We start from the raw sequence: 13,464 nt of genomic DNA, 5'->3' as shown, positions 1-13,464 counted from the left end.
TGATCATTCTATATTGTCATTGTTGATGTTTAATTTTACACTATTAATTTAGTGATCTTGAGTATAGTTGACCCCAATATAAAATATATAAAAAGCTATAAGGCTCGAGAGTCATTCGAATAAAGTATTATTAAGCTCGAATTCGACTCAATCAATAACTCGATTACTTGAACTCAATAATCACTTAATTGAGTTTGTATTTATTCAAATCCAACTTAAATAACTTGTGAACATCAATATCTTAATTACACCCTACTTTAACCAAACAAAATTGGTTGATTCTTAAAATAATATTCAGACAAAACTTGTGGACTAGAATTTCACGAGTAGCAATTTTCCAACACATTTCCACATTCATTCAACTCATATAACAAACAACATTCTTATCCCATCACTTTTATTCTCCCCCCCCCCCCCCCAAAAAAAAAAAAAAGAGAATGAAATTCTTTAAAAAACTATACTTCATTCTTGTCTCAAAGATTACATTGGCCTGGTCCCCCATAAAAAGGATCTATGGCATTGGGTGCAGCATCATCGGGAGCAGTCTCAGACCCGTAACAATCAGGTCTGGTCGCAGACAACACAAGCTTGTCGGCTTCTGGATAAACAAAATTCACATTGTCCCATGGTTGTGTTTGTTTGAAGTAGGCTGATTTATTTTGGTGACCATCTTTAGGGAAATGGCCACTCCCCATTGGAGGACTAAGCTTGTTTGTCGGGCTAGCAGCCAGTCCTCCCCATACAAACACATTGGCACCACCGTACATGTAATAAACAGTTTTTGTGGCCAATACCCTATGAACTGGTTAAATAACTTAAGCCACCATTCTCCATCCTATAAGACAATTTGGTTGTTAAAGATTTTTAGTTAAACTCGTTAATGCTTAGATTTGACAGATAAAAAAAGATTACCCTAAGTATGGCAATCTCTATATCACTTTGTGTTCCATTGTAAATGGAAATCTGGTTTAGAACCATTCCAAGGCTTATTTGACGGTGAACTTGTACAAATCCTGGACAAAGATAATTAGTGCAACCTGTTTTTCTGTAACCATCTACCTGTTGGGTATAAGAACAATATTGGCACGAACAAGGAATAGTGATTTTAAAGGAAAAATAAATAAAACCCTTACAGTCCAGTAAGTTAAGAGCCTGCTGTAGTTGCTTGAAAAAAGCTGTGGTTGAACCTGAAAAAAATTCACTGTGTTACACCCCGTTAGGCGTCGCCAGCAGTACATGCAGACCCCTTGAGGAGGGATGAATTCAGAAACTTTTTTAGGGAACGGAATTAAATTACAAACTTTTAAGGTTAAAGTGTATTTTTATGTTGTATTATCTTATTATTTCATATAACTTTTGAAAAGATTAATTAGAAATCTTTTCATTTTTAGGGATTAAAGTGTAATTTTATCACATAATAACTTTTAATTCTATCATTTATTAAGGGACTAAAAGACAATTTTTCCATTTGAGAGTAGCCAAGGTTCTTGCATATGTCTTTTAAATTCGCCCCTGCTCAAGAATAACCCCTCGTACTCGCAGGATCTCTTAGCTCCGATAATGGGATACACTCGTTAAACTTCACTCCAACTTCTAACTGCCACATCCTATCCAAAGCAACTTAGGGCATGTTATAATACCACTCTACTTAAACCTATAAATCACACCACTTAGCGTCCACTAACCAGGGGTTGATACGTGATACATTGGGACAAGACTCTCTCTCTTTTTTTTCCTCTCCTACAAATACATCTCTCTTTTATTCACAAACTCTGACCAGCCAATCAAACGACTCTCCATCTTGTCCTAAACAAAGTGAACCTTCTATCACCACCCCATTCCTCCGTCCAACCAGTAACAAATGGCTTTGTTTTTGGCAACAATATAAAGAGGTGGCAAGTGTTACTTACTCCCCAACCAGCTTGTACAACATTAAGTGCATCTGCAGGGCCATTTGCAATCCATAGATAAGCGAAGCTAGCTTGATCAGATAAAGTAGTCGGGCTCCACACGTTCATGATTGTTTTTGCTCCAAAATTGTGCTTTACATAATGAGCAGCAGCATACTGTACAGACAGAAAGGAAAAAAACCATGGAAGACCTTGTTGAGAAAACAGTATATATATACATATATGGAAGTATATAAAACCAATAATCAAATTTATGGTAGATTTTGCTTACGGCATTGCCTACTGTTAAATCAATTGGACCAGCACCGGTGGTGTTAAAATGGGAACTTGTAGGATAATTAATCAATCCTAAAGCTTTTATTTTCTTGTCCATGATTAGATCCTATTGGGTAGTCCTTTTGATGAGCACTGATCCTGGTGGGCATTTTATGTGTTTGGGCAAAAACCTTGGAGATTTGCCTCTCACCATCGACTCTGGTATATGTTTTGGTCTCATCTGTATTAAAAAAATGTTAATAGACTGATTATCCAAAACCAAAGCGATAAATTTTTTTAAAATATATTATTATTGTCTATATTTGTATAAATTTTGAGATTTAATCTTTTTACTTAAAAGGTTAAGTCCTCTTACTTTTTTATTTAAAAATACCAATTCAATTATTAAAATTGTAACTATTTTTTAAAAATCTTAGAACTTTAACTACGTTGTTGTCATATGCAAGGGTGAAGGTAGATCTTTTTTGAGCTCAAAATTAAGTTGTATATTTTTTTATGAGAGCTAAAATGAAATTTCACCCTTATATTAACTTATATCTTTATGGTTTTAAAAAGACTAAATCGAAATTCTAGCATTTTGGAGAGTAAATTATAATTTTACTATATATTAAATTAAGATTTTACTATATATTAACTTAAGATTTTATAAATTTGGGGACTAACCTATGGGGCTAGAGCCCTTGCTTGTCCCCTCCCTTTTAAGTTAATAAATTTTGACAGAAACTATAAAAATGATAAATGATTGGACTAAAATATTTAAATTAAAAAAATAAAATAATTAAATTTTTAACTTAAATTTCAAATTATAGAGTACATGGATTAACAACTTATTTAAAAACAAAAAAAGGAAAGAAGAATGGTGAAAGAGATTGTTGACCTGCACTTTGTGATCCTTGAGCAAAGGATGATCAAAAGCATGTTGTTTGTGAATATCAATGCAATCAAAGATATCCCCACAATCTGTCTGTTTTTTACATGAAAACAAATAGTCAAAAGAGATGTAAATTTAATAAAATGCCATGTTTGAATCATTTTTCAAGCTTACCTTGAAACTCTTAACGGGAGATTTGTTGATAATTTTGAGTTGTCTTTCCATCTCCAGCTTTTCTTCTTCTGATGCTGCCTGCCATTCTTCAACTGCTTGTAAGAGACCAAACATTATTTGCATTAACATTATAAGTAAAACCAAATTCCTAGGTTGTCTTGTAGACATTATCGTCAACCTACTTGCTTCCATGTTCTGTCAACAATTGAAACAAATGATGCAGGTTTTGTCTTATTGTTCTTGCAATATATAGTCATTTGAATACATGAAACATTAATTATGGCTTTGCCATTTTTTTGGCTAAGAATCATAAAAATTAAATGATGATGTGCTATAATTGATTATTTATTGCTGATAGTTGGCATGAAATTCACAAATGGAAAGGTCTCAATAAAACAGGCAGGAGATAAGGGCTTATTAAAGCAACCTTATTACATTCAACATATATTCTCAGAAATGGTAACTAATACTAAATAGAAAATAATTTAAATACACATTAAATTTTTTTTTGGAGATTATTTGCCAAAAAGTAAAAAAAATCCAGATATAGTTAGCTCTTTTGAAAAAATATAAATAAATTTAGGCAATGTCTTATAAACTAAAATATATATAAACAAATTGGGTTGAACTTATCTCTTAATGTTTGATTTGAAGTTTTATTATAAAATTCGAACCAAAAAATTAAAAGTAGTAAAATCAGTGGTATGAATTAATTAAATAATATTAGATGAAATTAATTGAGTTGGACTTTGATTTGAAATTTTATCATAAAATAATAGAAGTTAAATGAAAAATTAAAATAAAAATAATTTATCGCAATAATTTTTTTTACCATATGAATTGTAAAAAACATATAAATTAATAGTTATTCAGACTTCTTTTCATTATATTAACTTTATTTTATGCAACAACAAAATATCACTACTATAGAGTTATTTTCATAGTATAATTTATGTAAAAAATATTTTAATTATCAAGAAAATTTATATTTAGACTGATTTTCATAATATAACTATTTTAAGTAAAAAAAAATCATTACTATAGAATTATTATCATTACATATTTTATGTAAAAATATTATAATTATTTTAAAATGTTAATATAACAATATGATGGAAAATAAAATGTATTTTTGTTGATTCAAGAGTTTTATCAAATTTATGCTTTTATATAGATTATAGATAGATAAAAATCTGTTTGATATTACTTAAATTAACTAACAAGTATAATTAGATTGTTTGATAAAAATAATATAATCATAAAATAAATAAAATAAAATAATAATTGGATTTATTCTCTATTAAGCAATAAATAATCCTTTATCTACTTATCATTTTCACACTTCTTTTAGAAAAAAATGTTATATAGTAGTTTACATTGTAGGTTATCAAATGTATTTAAAGAATTATGTTACTAAAATAGTAATTTTCACAAGGAATATTAAGTAATCCTTATCAAATTTATTTAAAGAATTGTAGGGTTCATAAGGAATATTGGCATTGCTCGGCAATCATGGCGGAGCTATGGAGTATATTGTTGGTAAAACAACCAAGAAAGAACGCTCAGAGAAGAGTAAATGATAGAATAGAAAATGCACTGTTTATTTCTCAATGAAAAAAAACAGAGTACATGGTTTAAATAATGCCAGTGGTAACTAAAAAAGCTAAAAATTAGGAACACTAACCCATGATCAGATTTAGTGCCAGATAAAACTAACAACTAAACAACCAAATCAGAATAAGATTTTCTTAATACATATTAATTGATAAAGATAAAAACATATACTAATTATAGCAGTAAATAACATTTTGAATCTTTATTTTTTCAACACTTCCCCCTTGATTCAAAATCACATACTCCAACCTGTGATCTGAAAAAAATTATGCTTGACTTGAGTAAGAGACTTTGTAAATACATCAGCCATCTGTTCATTTGTGTTACAAAATTTCAATACTATATGTTGATCACCTACAAGCTTTCGAATAAAATGATGATGCACATCAATGTTCTTAGTCCTTCCATGAAAAGTGAGATTCTTTGTCATTGCAATTGAGGATCGATTGTCACAAAATATTTCAGTTGCTTCTTTTTGCTCAAGACTAAAATCACTAAGAAGTTTTCTCATCCATAAAGCTTGTCGTACTGTTACTGTTGCTACTGCATATTCTGCTTCAGATGATGATAAAGCTATTGTTTCTTGCTTCTTTGAACTCCGTGTTACTACCCTAGAACCAAAGCTAAAAACATTGCTAGAAGTGCTTTTTTGATCATCTAAACAACCTACCCAATCACTGTCAGTGAAACCAATTAATTTGATACTTTGCAGTATCAAATACCAAAATTCACAATTCCTGCAACATAACGAAGGATTCTTTTTATTGTTCCAAAGTGTTGTTTTGTAGGACTTTGCATAAATCTAGACACAACACTAACACAAAAAACAATATCGGGCCTGGTGTGTGTAAGATAATTCAAACCACCAGTTAAACTTTCGAACAATGTTAAATTAACTATGTCAGTCCCATCTTCATGCTGCAACTTTTCATTGATGTTCATTGGTGTGGATGCCACCTCACAATCCACCATGCCAAACTTCTTTAAAAGATCTGCAGCATATTTCTTTTGGCATACAAAAATTCCATCATCACCCTGCATAACTTGACGTCCTAGAAAATATTGCAACATGCCCAAATCTATCATCTCAAAATTTTCACCATACATGACTTAAAATCATCAATTAACAACTTTGAGGAACCCAGATAAATCATATCATCGACATAAAGACAGACCACCAAAAAATCTCCATTACCTCTCTTATTCAAATAAAGAGTTGGCTCATTTTCGCTTCTAATGAACCCATTGTTCTGAAAGAATAAATCAATCTTGCTGTACTAGGCACGTAGAGCTTGCTTCAACCCGTAAAGAGCTTTTTTTAATCTGTAAACTTTATTTTCATTACCACAGACTACAAAACCTAGTGGTTGTGACACATAAACCTCCTCCACAAGATCACCATTCAAAAAGGTAGATTTTACATCAAATTGGTACACAGAGAATTGCAATTGAGCAGCCAATGCTAAAACAACTCTTACAATTTCAAAACGAGCAACAGGAGAATATGTTTCTTCGAAATCAATACATTGTTATTGTGAGTAACCTTTTGCCACAAGCCAAGCTTTATGCTTTTGGATGCTTCCATCCGCATTATACTTTGTTTGGAATACCCGCTTTAGTCCTACAATATTCTTGCCTTCGAGAACATCAACCAACTCTCATGTTGAATTTCTTTTAACGGCATGCATCTCCTCCTTCATAGCAATCTGTCATTTAGGTTGTTTTGCAGCTTCTTCAAAAGAAGTTGGGTCAGTGACCAATAAGGCGAAGTCACATGACGCATTAATTTCTCTAAGAGACCTGAACCTTTTTGGTGGTGTTTCACTTTCGCTACTACTGTTGGAGGCATGGGTTGCAATAGAATCAGAACTAGAACTTGTAGTAGCATTAGAAGAGGAAAGCATTGAATTTGCAGGTGAAAGAAGGAACTGAATTTGCAAGCTGTTCAACTTCAAAATCTACTGGTAATTATCACTTTGCCACTTCGATTATATAAACGATATGCTTTAGATTGAGAACTATATCTAATGAAAATACATTTTTGGGATTTTTCATCAAGTTTAGATCGAGAAGTAACTAAAGCATACATTATACAACCAAAGACTTTTAAGTGGCTTACCCAACGTTTCTTACCAATCCAAGCTCCAAAAGGTGTCTAATTAAGAATAGCCCTTGTTGGCGAGATGTTCAAAAGGTACACTGCTATTGCAATAGCTTCTCCCCAAAACTGATCTGGGAGGTTTTTTTGCTTTCAACAAGCTTCTCCCCATTTCTACAACAGTACGATTTTTTCGTTCCACAACTCCATTCTGTTCTGGTGTGTATGGTGCTGTAAGTTCCCTGCGAATCCCATTCATATCACAAAAAACATTAAAATCATTAGATAAAAATTTACCACCACGACCACTTCAAAGTGCTTTTATGCTTCTCCCACTTTGCTTCTCCACCAACGCCTTAAATTTCTTGAAATTCTCAAAGGTTTCAGACTTGAATTTTAAAAAATACACCTAACTCATGCGGCTGTAGTCATCTGTAAACAACAAAAAATAGCGATTGCCACCAAGTGACTCTGTTTTCATAGCTCCACATAAGTCAGTATGCACTAGTTCAAGACAATTAGATGCCCTCCAAGATTTTCCAATGGGAAATGACTTCCTATTTTGCTTCCCATACGTAAGCCAAAAACCATTTCCTTTTTTTTTTTTAAGAAGTTTCAAGTCATTCAGATGCAAATGTCCATAACGTAAATGCCACAAATTAGCCTCATTATCCCTCCTAGCAATTAAGGCATTATTCACTACATTTGAGACATCAAGAGGAAACATCCTATTTTGAGTTATATGGACGGTCTCTGTGATCTAACAAGATTTTTTTATCACGAATAGCACATGAATCACCATCAAACACAATAGAATACCCACTAGTCATTAACTGTCTAATGCTTAATAAGTTATGAGCTAAACGAGGCACAAATTGCACATTAAAAAGAAGTTTGACATCGCCTTGCATGGTTTTAATGGCAACTGTACCTTTTCCTTCAACTTTCATCTGCTTGTTGTCTCCAAGTCGGACTTCACTTTTTTATGATCCGTCAAGCTCTTTGAATAATGATTTGTTTTCAAACATATGATTAGAGCAATCACTATCTAAAAACTATACATCGTTGCTATTGTTGTCATATTGAATTGGAAAACGAACCATGAACAATAAGGTTTTCTCTTCTACATTCTCAATAAAATAAGTCTGCATCTATTCTTCTCTTTGTTTGGCCCAACAATCAGCTTCTTTGTGTCCCATTTTGCTATAGTATCTGCACTGAACTGAACTTTTGTAAGGTTTTTAATACTGGACTCTACCTCTGCCACCACCATGACTGTAATACCCATACCCGTACCTGAGACCGGGATAGGATACAAGGCATTACCGAGATTTTCAGAATAATTTCAATTAATTTATATTATTTAGTATTCATTTTCATGTTTCATGTAATATCCTTTTCATATATTCAATTCAAATATCATATAAAATACGATACAATATTTAAATTATCATATTTACATGCTCATTCAAAATATACGAACCTACCTGACTAAATTGCAAAAATACCAAGTTTTAGGGGCATATTGGTAATTTACCAATTTCCCAAATTTCACCCAATCTTAAATTGATAATTTCATTCATTTTATTAATTTAGATAATAAAACAATTCATTCCCTTCAATTTAGTCATTTTTTACATTTTTACAAAATTGCCCCTTAAAGTTTTACTTTTATTCAATTTAGTCCATGAGCTTAAAACATGCAAATTAGCCATGCTAACTGAATATTCATATATATTTTCCTCCTCCTCCTCTCCATTCCACATCCTTAATGTATATAACACACTTGTAAGTAACATCATCTATAATTTTTATTATTTACTTTTATGAATATTCAAGCTGTCCATTTGTGTCGTAGTCACTAAATTATTTATATCTGGAGCTATAGAACTCCAAATTAAGATCCACTAATTTTCCATGAAACTATACTCATATATCTTCTTACCATAAAATTTTCATAATTTTTGTTTAGTAAATAAGTACAATTTATTTTTAAATTTACCCTTATTCATTATCTAACAGTTTTGACACTTCTTCACTTAAAATTAATTATCTCCTCGTAAAGAATTTAAATGATATTCATGTTTATTTCTATTGAAAATAGACTCATTTATAATTCTAAACATATAAATTTAAGCCCCTAATTATTTTTATCCAATTTTTGATGATTTTCCAAAGTTAGAACAGGGGAACCCAAATTCATTCTGATATTGTCTCACAAAATTCATTATATCTCATGATTTACAAATCCATTTCTTACACTGTTTCTCTATGAGAAACTAGACTCAATAATCTTTAATTTCATATTTTTTTCATCTTCTAATTCGATTTATACATTTATGGTGATTTTTCAAAGTTAGTCTACTGCTACTGTCCAATATTGTTTTAGTGCAAGTTGTTTATTACCATTCTTCCCCCGAACTTTAATAAATAATAATTTCATCCCTACTCAATTAGTCTCTCAATTGAGCTGATTTTTCTCAATTAACACTTTATTCTATCACCTTAAACTGCTTTACAACTTTTGGAAATCATAATTTCGGCACTAGACTTTAATTCCAAATATTTTCACAATTAGGTCCTAAAATCAATTTCCGTCAATTTTATTTAATAAAATTATCTTATATCAAAATTAAAGATTCAATTCTATGTTTATTCATCATATGCTTCCAGCACTCATCTATAATAACTTTAAAAATTAGCCCTTCAATATAAAACTTATGAATTACTTTACAATTCAATCCTTATTTCATTTCTAACTTAAATTTCTATCAATTAAACCCTTATTTCATCACTTTACTCAACATGAACATCATCTAGAAATCTAATAACTTTCAAAATATCAACTTAATTTTATCAAAATCTTGTTCCAAAGCTTCTAAAACATCAAAATTAAGTAAAAAGGGTTAAATTAACTTACCTATTAGACTTCCAAACCTTGAAATCCCAATTTTTCCTTTTCTCCCTTTCTTTCTTTTCTTTCCTTCCCCTTCTCTCTGTTTCGTTTGGCTTTCGTTTGTATTTCTCTTCTTTCTTTTTGTTTTGTTATATATATATAATAACAATAATAACTATAATAAAATCTATTTAATAAAAATATTTATTTAACATTTGTACTAATTATTTTTATACACTTGTTTTTCTTTTCTTTTATATATATATAATAACTTAATAATATACTTATTATATAAGTAAATATACATGTATTTTATAATTGCATGTATATTAGTATTACACATGTCACCATATGCACCATACATTTGTCTTATTTGTATTTATTTATTTCATAAAAATATTATAATATAATTATTTAATTAATAAATATCATTTATAAATAATAAATATCTACTAATAATTAAATATACATATTACAAATTTATGTATTCAATTTGTTACACATGTATTTTATAATTACCACACATTGGTCACTATTTTAATTTATTTCATAATATAATATTAATAATAATTAATATTTAATATATATATAAAATCTAAGAAAAATCTTAGATTTTTCAATCTAATGCTGCCTCAACTATATTAAATGGCATATTTCCCATTTTGGTCCCCTTTTTTATTAATCTATAATTAAATTTTCACACTTTATTCAATTTAATCATTTTATCAATTCTCCTTAATTAAGCTAAATTCACTTAATTAAACTCTAATTAACCACTCAATTAACTTTTTAAATATTTTTGATAATTATTTACGGATCCATTTTTTAGTAACGGAGACTCGAAAATACACTTTTTCCGATAACCATAGAATTTGAGTTATTACAATGACTACGTCCATGAAAGTCATGCCTGCCTTTAGAGGATTTTTCCTTTACTTGAAAAGCTTTTTCCTCAGAATTTTCATGAGACCTGTTAACTTCATAGGCTATCAAAGAACTCATCAATTCATCAAAAGTATAAGTGGACAAGTCATTCGTTTCTTCAATTGGAGCAACAACATGATCAAACTTTGATGTTAAGCTTCTTAACAACTTGCTCACAACAATCTCATTACTCAAAATTTCACCATAAGATCGCATTAGATTAACAATCCCAAAGACTCTAAACAAGAATTCTTGTACTAATTCTTTGTCTTTCATAATTAAAGTCTCAAAATCACGATGAAGAGTTTGTAATTTTACAGTTATTACCTTTTTGTCGCCTAAATATTCTTGCTTCAAAATCTCCCATACTTGTTTGAAAGTGCCTGCGGCTGAAATTCGAGAAAATATGTCATCCTCAATTGCTGACTGGATAAGCATTAGTGCTTTTGCATCCTTCTTGCAATTTTCTTTTAATCGTTGGTCAGGCTCTTCATACCTATGTTCCACCAAGTCCCATAGTTCTTGAGACTTGAACATCGTTTTCATCTTGAGACTCTAAAGATGATATTTTTCACCTTTGAAAATTAGGATTAGCGATTGTGCTGCTGGGTTAGTTCCACTATTCGCCATGAATCACTCAATTTGGGATCAGAACCTGATTTACTGATACCATAAATGTTGGTAAAACAACCAAGAAAGAATGCTCAGAGAAGAGTAAATGACAGAATAGAAAATGCACTGTTTATTTCTCAATGAAAAAGAACAGAGTACATGGTTTAAATAATGCTAGTGGTAATTAAAAAAAGCTAAAGTTTAGGAACACTAACCCATGATCAGATTTGGTGTCAGATAAAACTAACAACTAAACAACCAAATCAGAATAAGATTTTCTTAATACCCACTAACTAACTGATAAAGATAAAAACATATACTAATTATAGTAGTAAATAACATTTTGGATCATTATTTTTTCAACATATACTGGATGGGCCCCAAGTTGCATGAAGTCTTAACATGAAGAATGTGATCCTTGAGACAGATAGTAAAGAAACTATTCAAGAAATTCAAGCAACTAGAAAGAAGCGGGGTTGCTCAGTAGTGATACATACCATTAAGGACTTACTTCAATAAGATTGGATGATATGATTAACACATGCGTTTAGAGAGGATAACATGGTAGCGGATGGTTTGGCAAAGATGACGTTCTCAACACTATTGGATAAAAATATATTCAAGCAACCACCAGATGAAATCCTTCAAGTACTACATGAATTTTCAAACAATTTGGTAGAGCTTTAGGTTTTCAAAGCTAAAAGTGTTTCACCATTAATTGATTTTAGGTTTTGAAATTTTTAAACTTGAAAATTTAGTCGTTAAAGAAACGTGCTGAGGTTTATGTTCGGGAAATCATTAGATTACATGGTATTCCAAAATCAATAATTTCTGACAGAGATCCAAGGTCTACGTCAAGGTTTTGGAAGCAATTACATGAATCTTTCGGTACTCGACTTCACTTTAGTACAGCTTTTCATCCACAGACTGATGGTCAATCTGAACGGGTAATACAAATTTTAGAAGATATGCTTGAGCTGTATGATTAATTTTGAGTCTAACTGGGAATATTATTTGTCATTAGCGAATTTGTGTATAATAATAGTTCGATCAAGTATCTGATGGCACCGTATGAGGCTTTGTATGGATGAAGATGCCGATCACCCGTATGTTGGACAGAACTGAATGAGAAGAAGATGATTGGACCTGAATTGGTTCAAGAAACGGAAAGTACAGTTAATAAAATTTGGGAAAGATTGAAAACTGCTTTTGATAGACAGAAATCGTATGCAGATTTGAAACGACGGGATATTGAATACTCAGTCGGGAATAAAGTATTTTTAAAGGTTTCACCTTGGAAGAAAATTCTAAGATTTGGTCAAAAAGGAAAATTAAGTCCTCGTTTTATTGGGCCTTATGAAGTTATTGAGAGAATTGGACCACTAGCGTATCGATTGGCCTTACCTCCTAAACTACAGAAAATGCACGATGTCTTCCATGTTTCTATGCTAAGAAGATATCGATCGGATCCTTCACATGTTATTACGACCGAGAATGTAGAGATTCAACCTGACTTATCGTATGAAGAAGAACCAGTTGAGATTCTAGCACGAGAGGTAAAAGAATTACGTAATAAACGTATTCCTTTAGTAAAAGTGCTATGGCGAAGTCACAATGTTGAAGAAGCTACGTGGGAACCGGAAGAAACGATGAGATCTCAATACCCCCATCTCTTTTCAAGTAAATTTTGAGGACTAAATTTATTAAAGGGGAGAGAATTGTAATGAACTGAAAGTTACAGTATTGGAAATTGAGTCTTGAGTACTGTTTCCGTGAAATTTATTCATGAATATTTATTAAAAATATTTATGAATTATAGTTGAATGGTTATTTAGTGTTTAATTAAGTGAAGTAGCTTGAATTTAGTTTAAAGGGCTAAATTGCATAAGGAATAAAAGTTTAATTATAGATTAAAGAAGTAAAAGGGACTAATCTAGTAATTAGACCCTAAGTGCCATGTGTGTGTTAATATTGAATAACGTGTGTAATAGTTGGTATATATGTGTAATAGCTATAAGATATTTTATGTTATAGCTATTACACATGTTAGTTTTATATTTATTATAGGTTAATAATAGTATAATAAGTA

General features: G+C 30.8%; 1 pseudogene; it reads right to left on the bottom strand.

Moving 5' to 3' along the window:
- Positions 1-443: 443 nt before the first annotated feature.
- LOC108469310 (uncharacterized) lies at positions 444-3,626 on the bottom strand (annotated as a pseudogene).
- Positions 3,627-13,464: the final 9,838 nt, after the last annotated feature.

Source organism: Gossypium arboreum, chromosome 8 (genome assembly GCF_025698485.1).
Source record: "Gossypium arboreum isolate Shixiya-1 chromosome 8, ASM2569848v2, whole genome shotgun sequence".
NCBI lineage: Eukaryota > Viridiplantae > Streptophyta > Magnoliopsida > Malvales > Malvaceae > Gossypium > Gossypium arboreum.
Note: the sequence above shows the minus strand (reverse complement) of the source record. Positions and strands in the feature narration are given on the sequence as shown.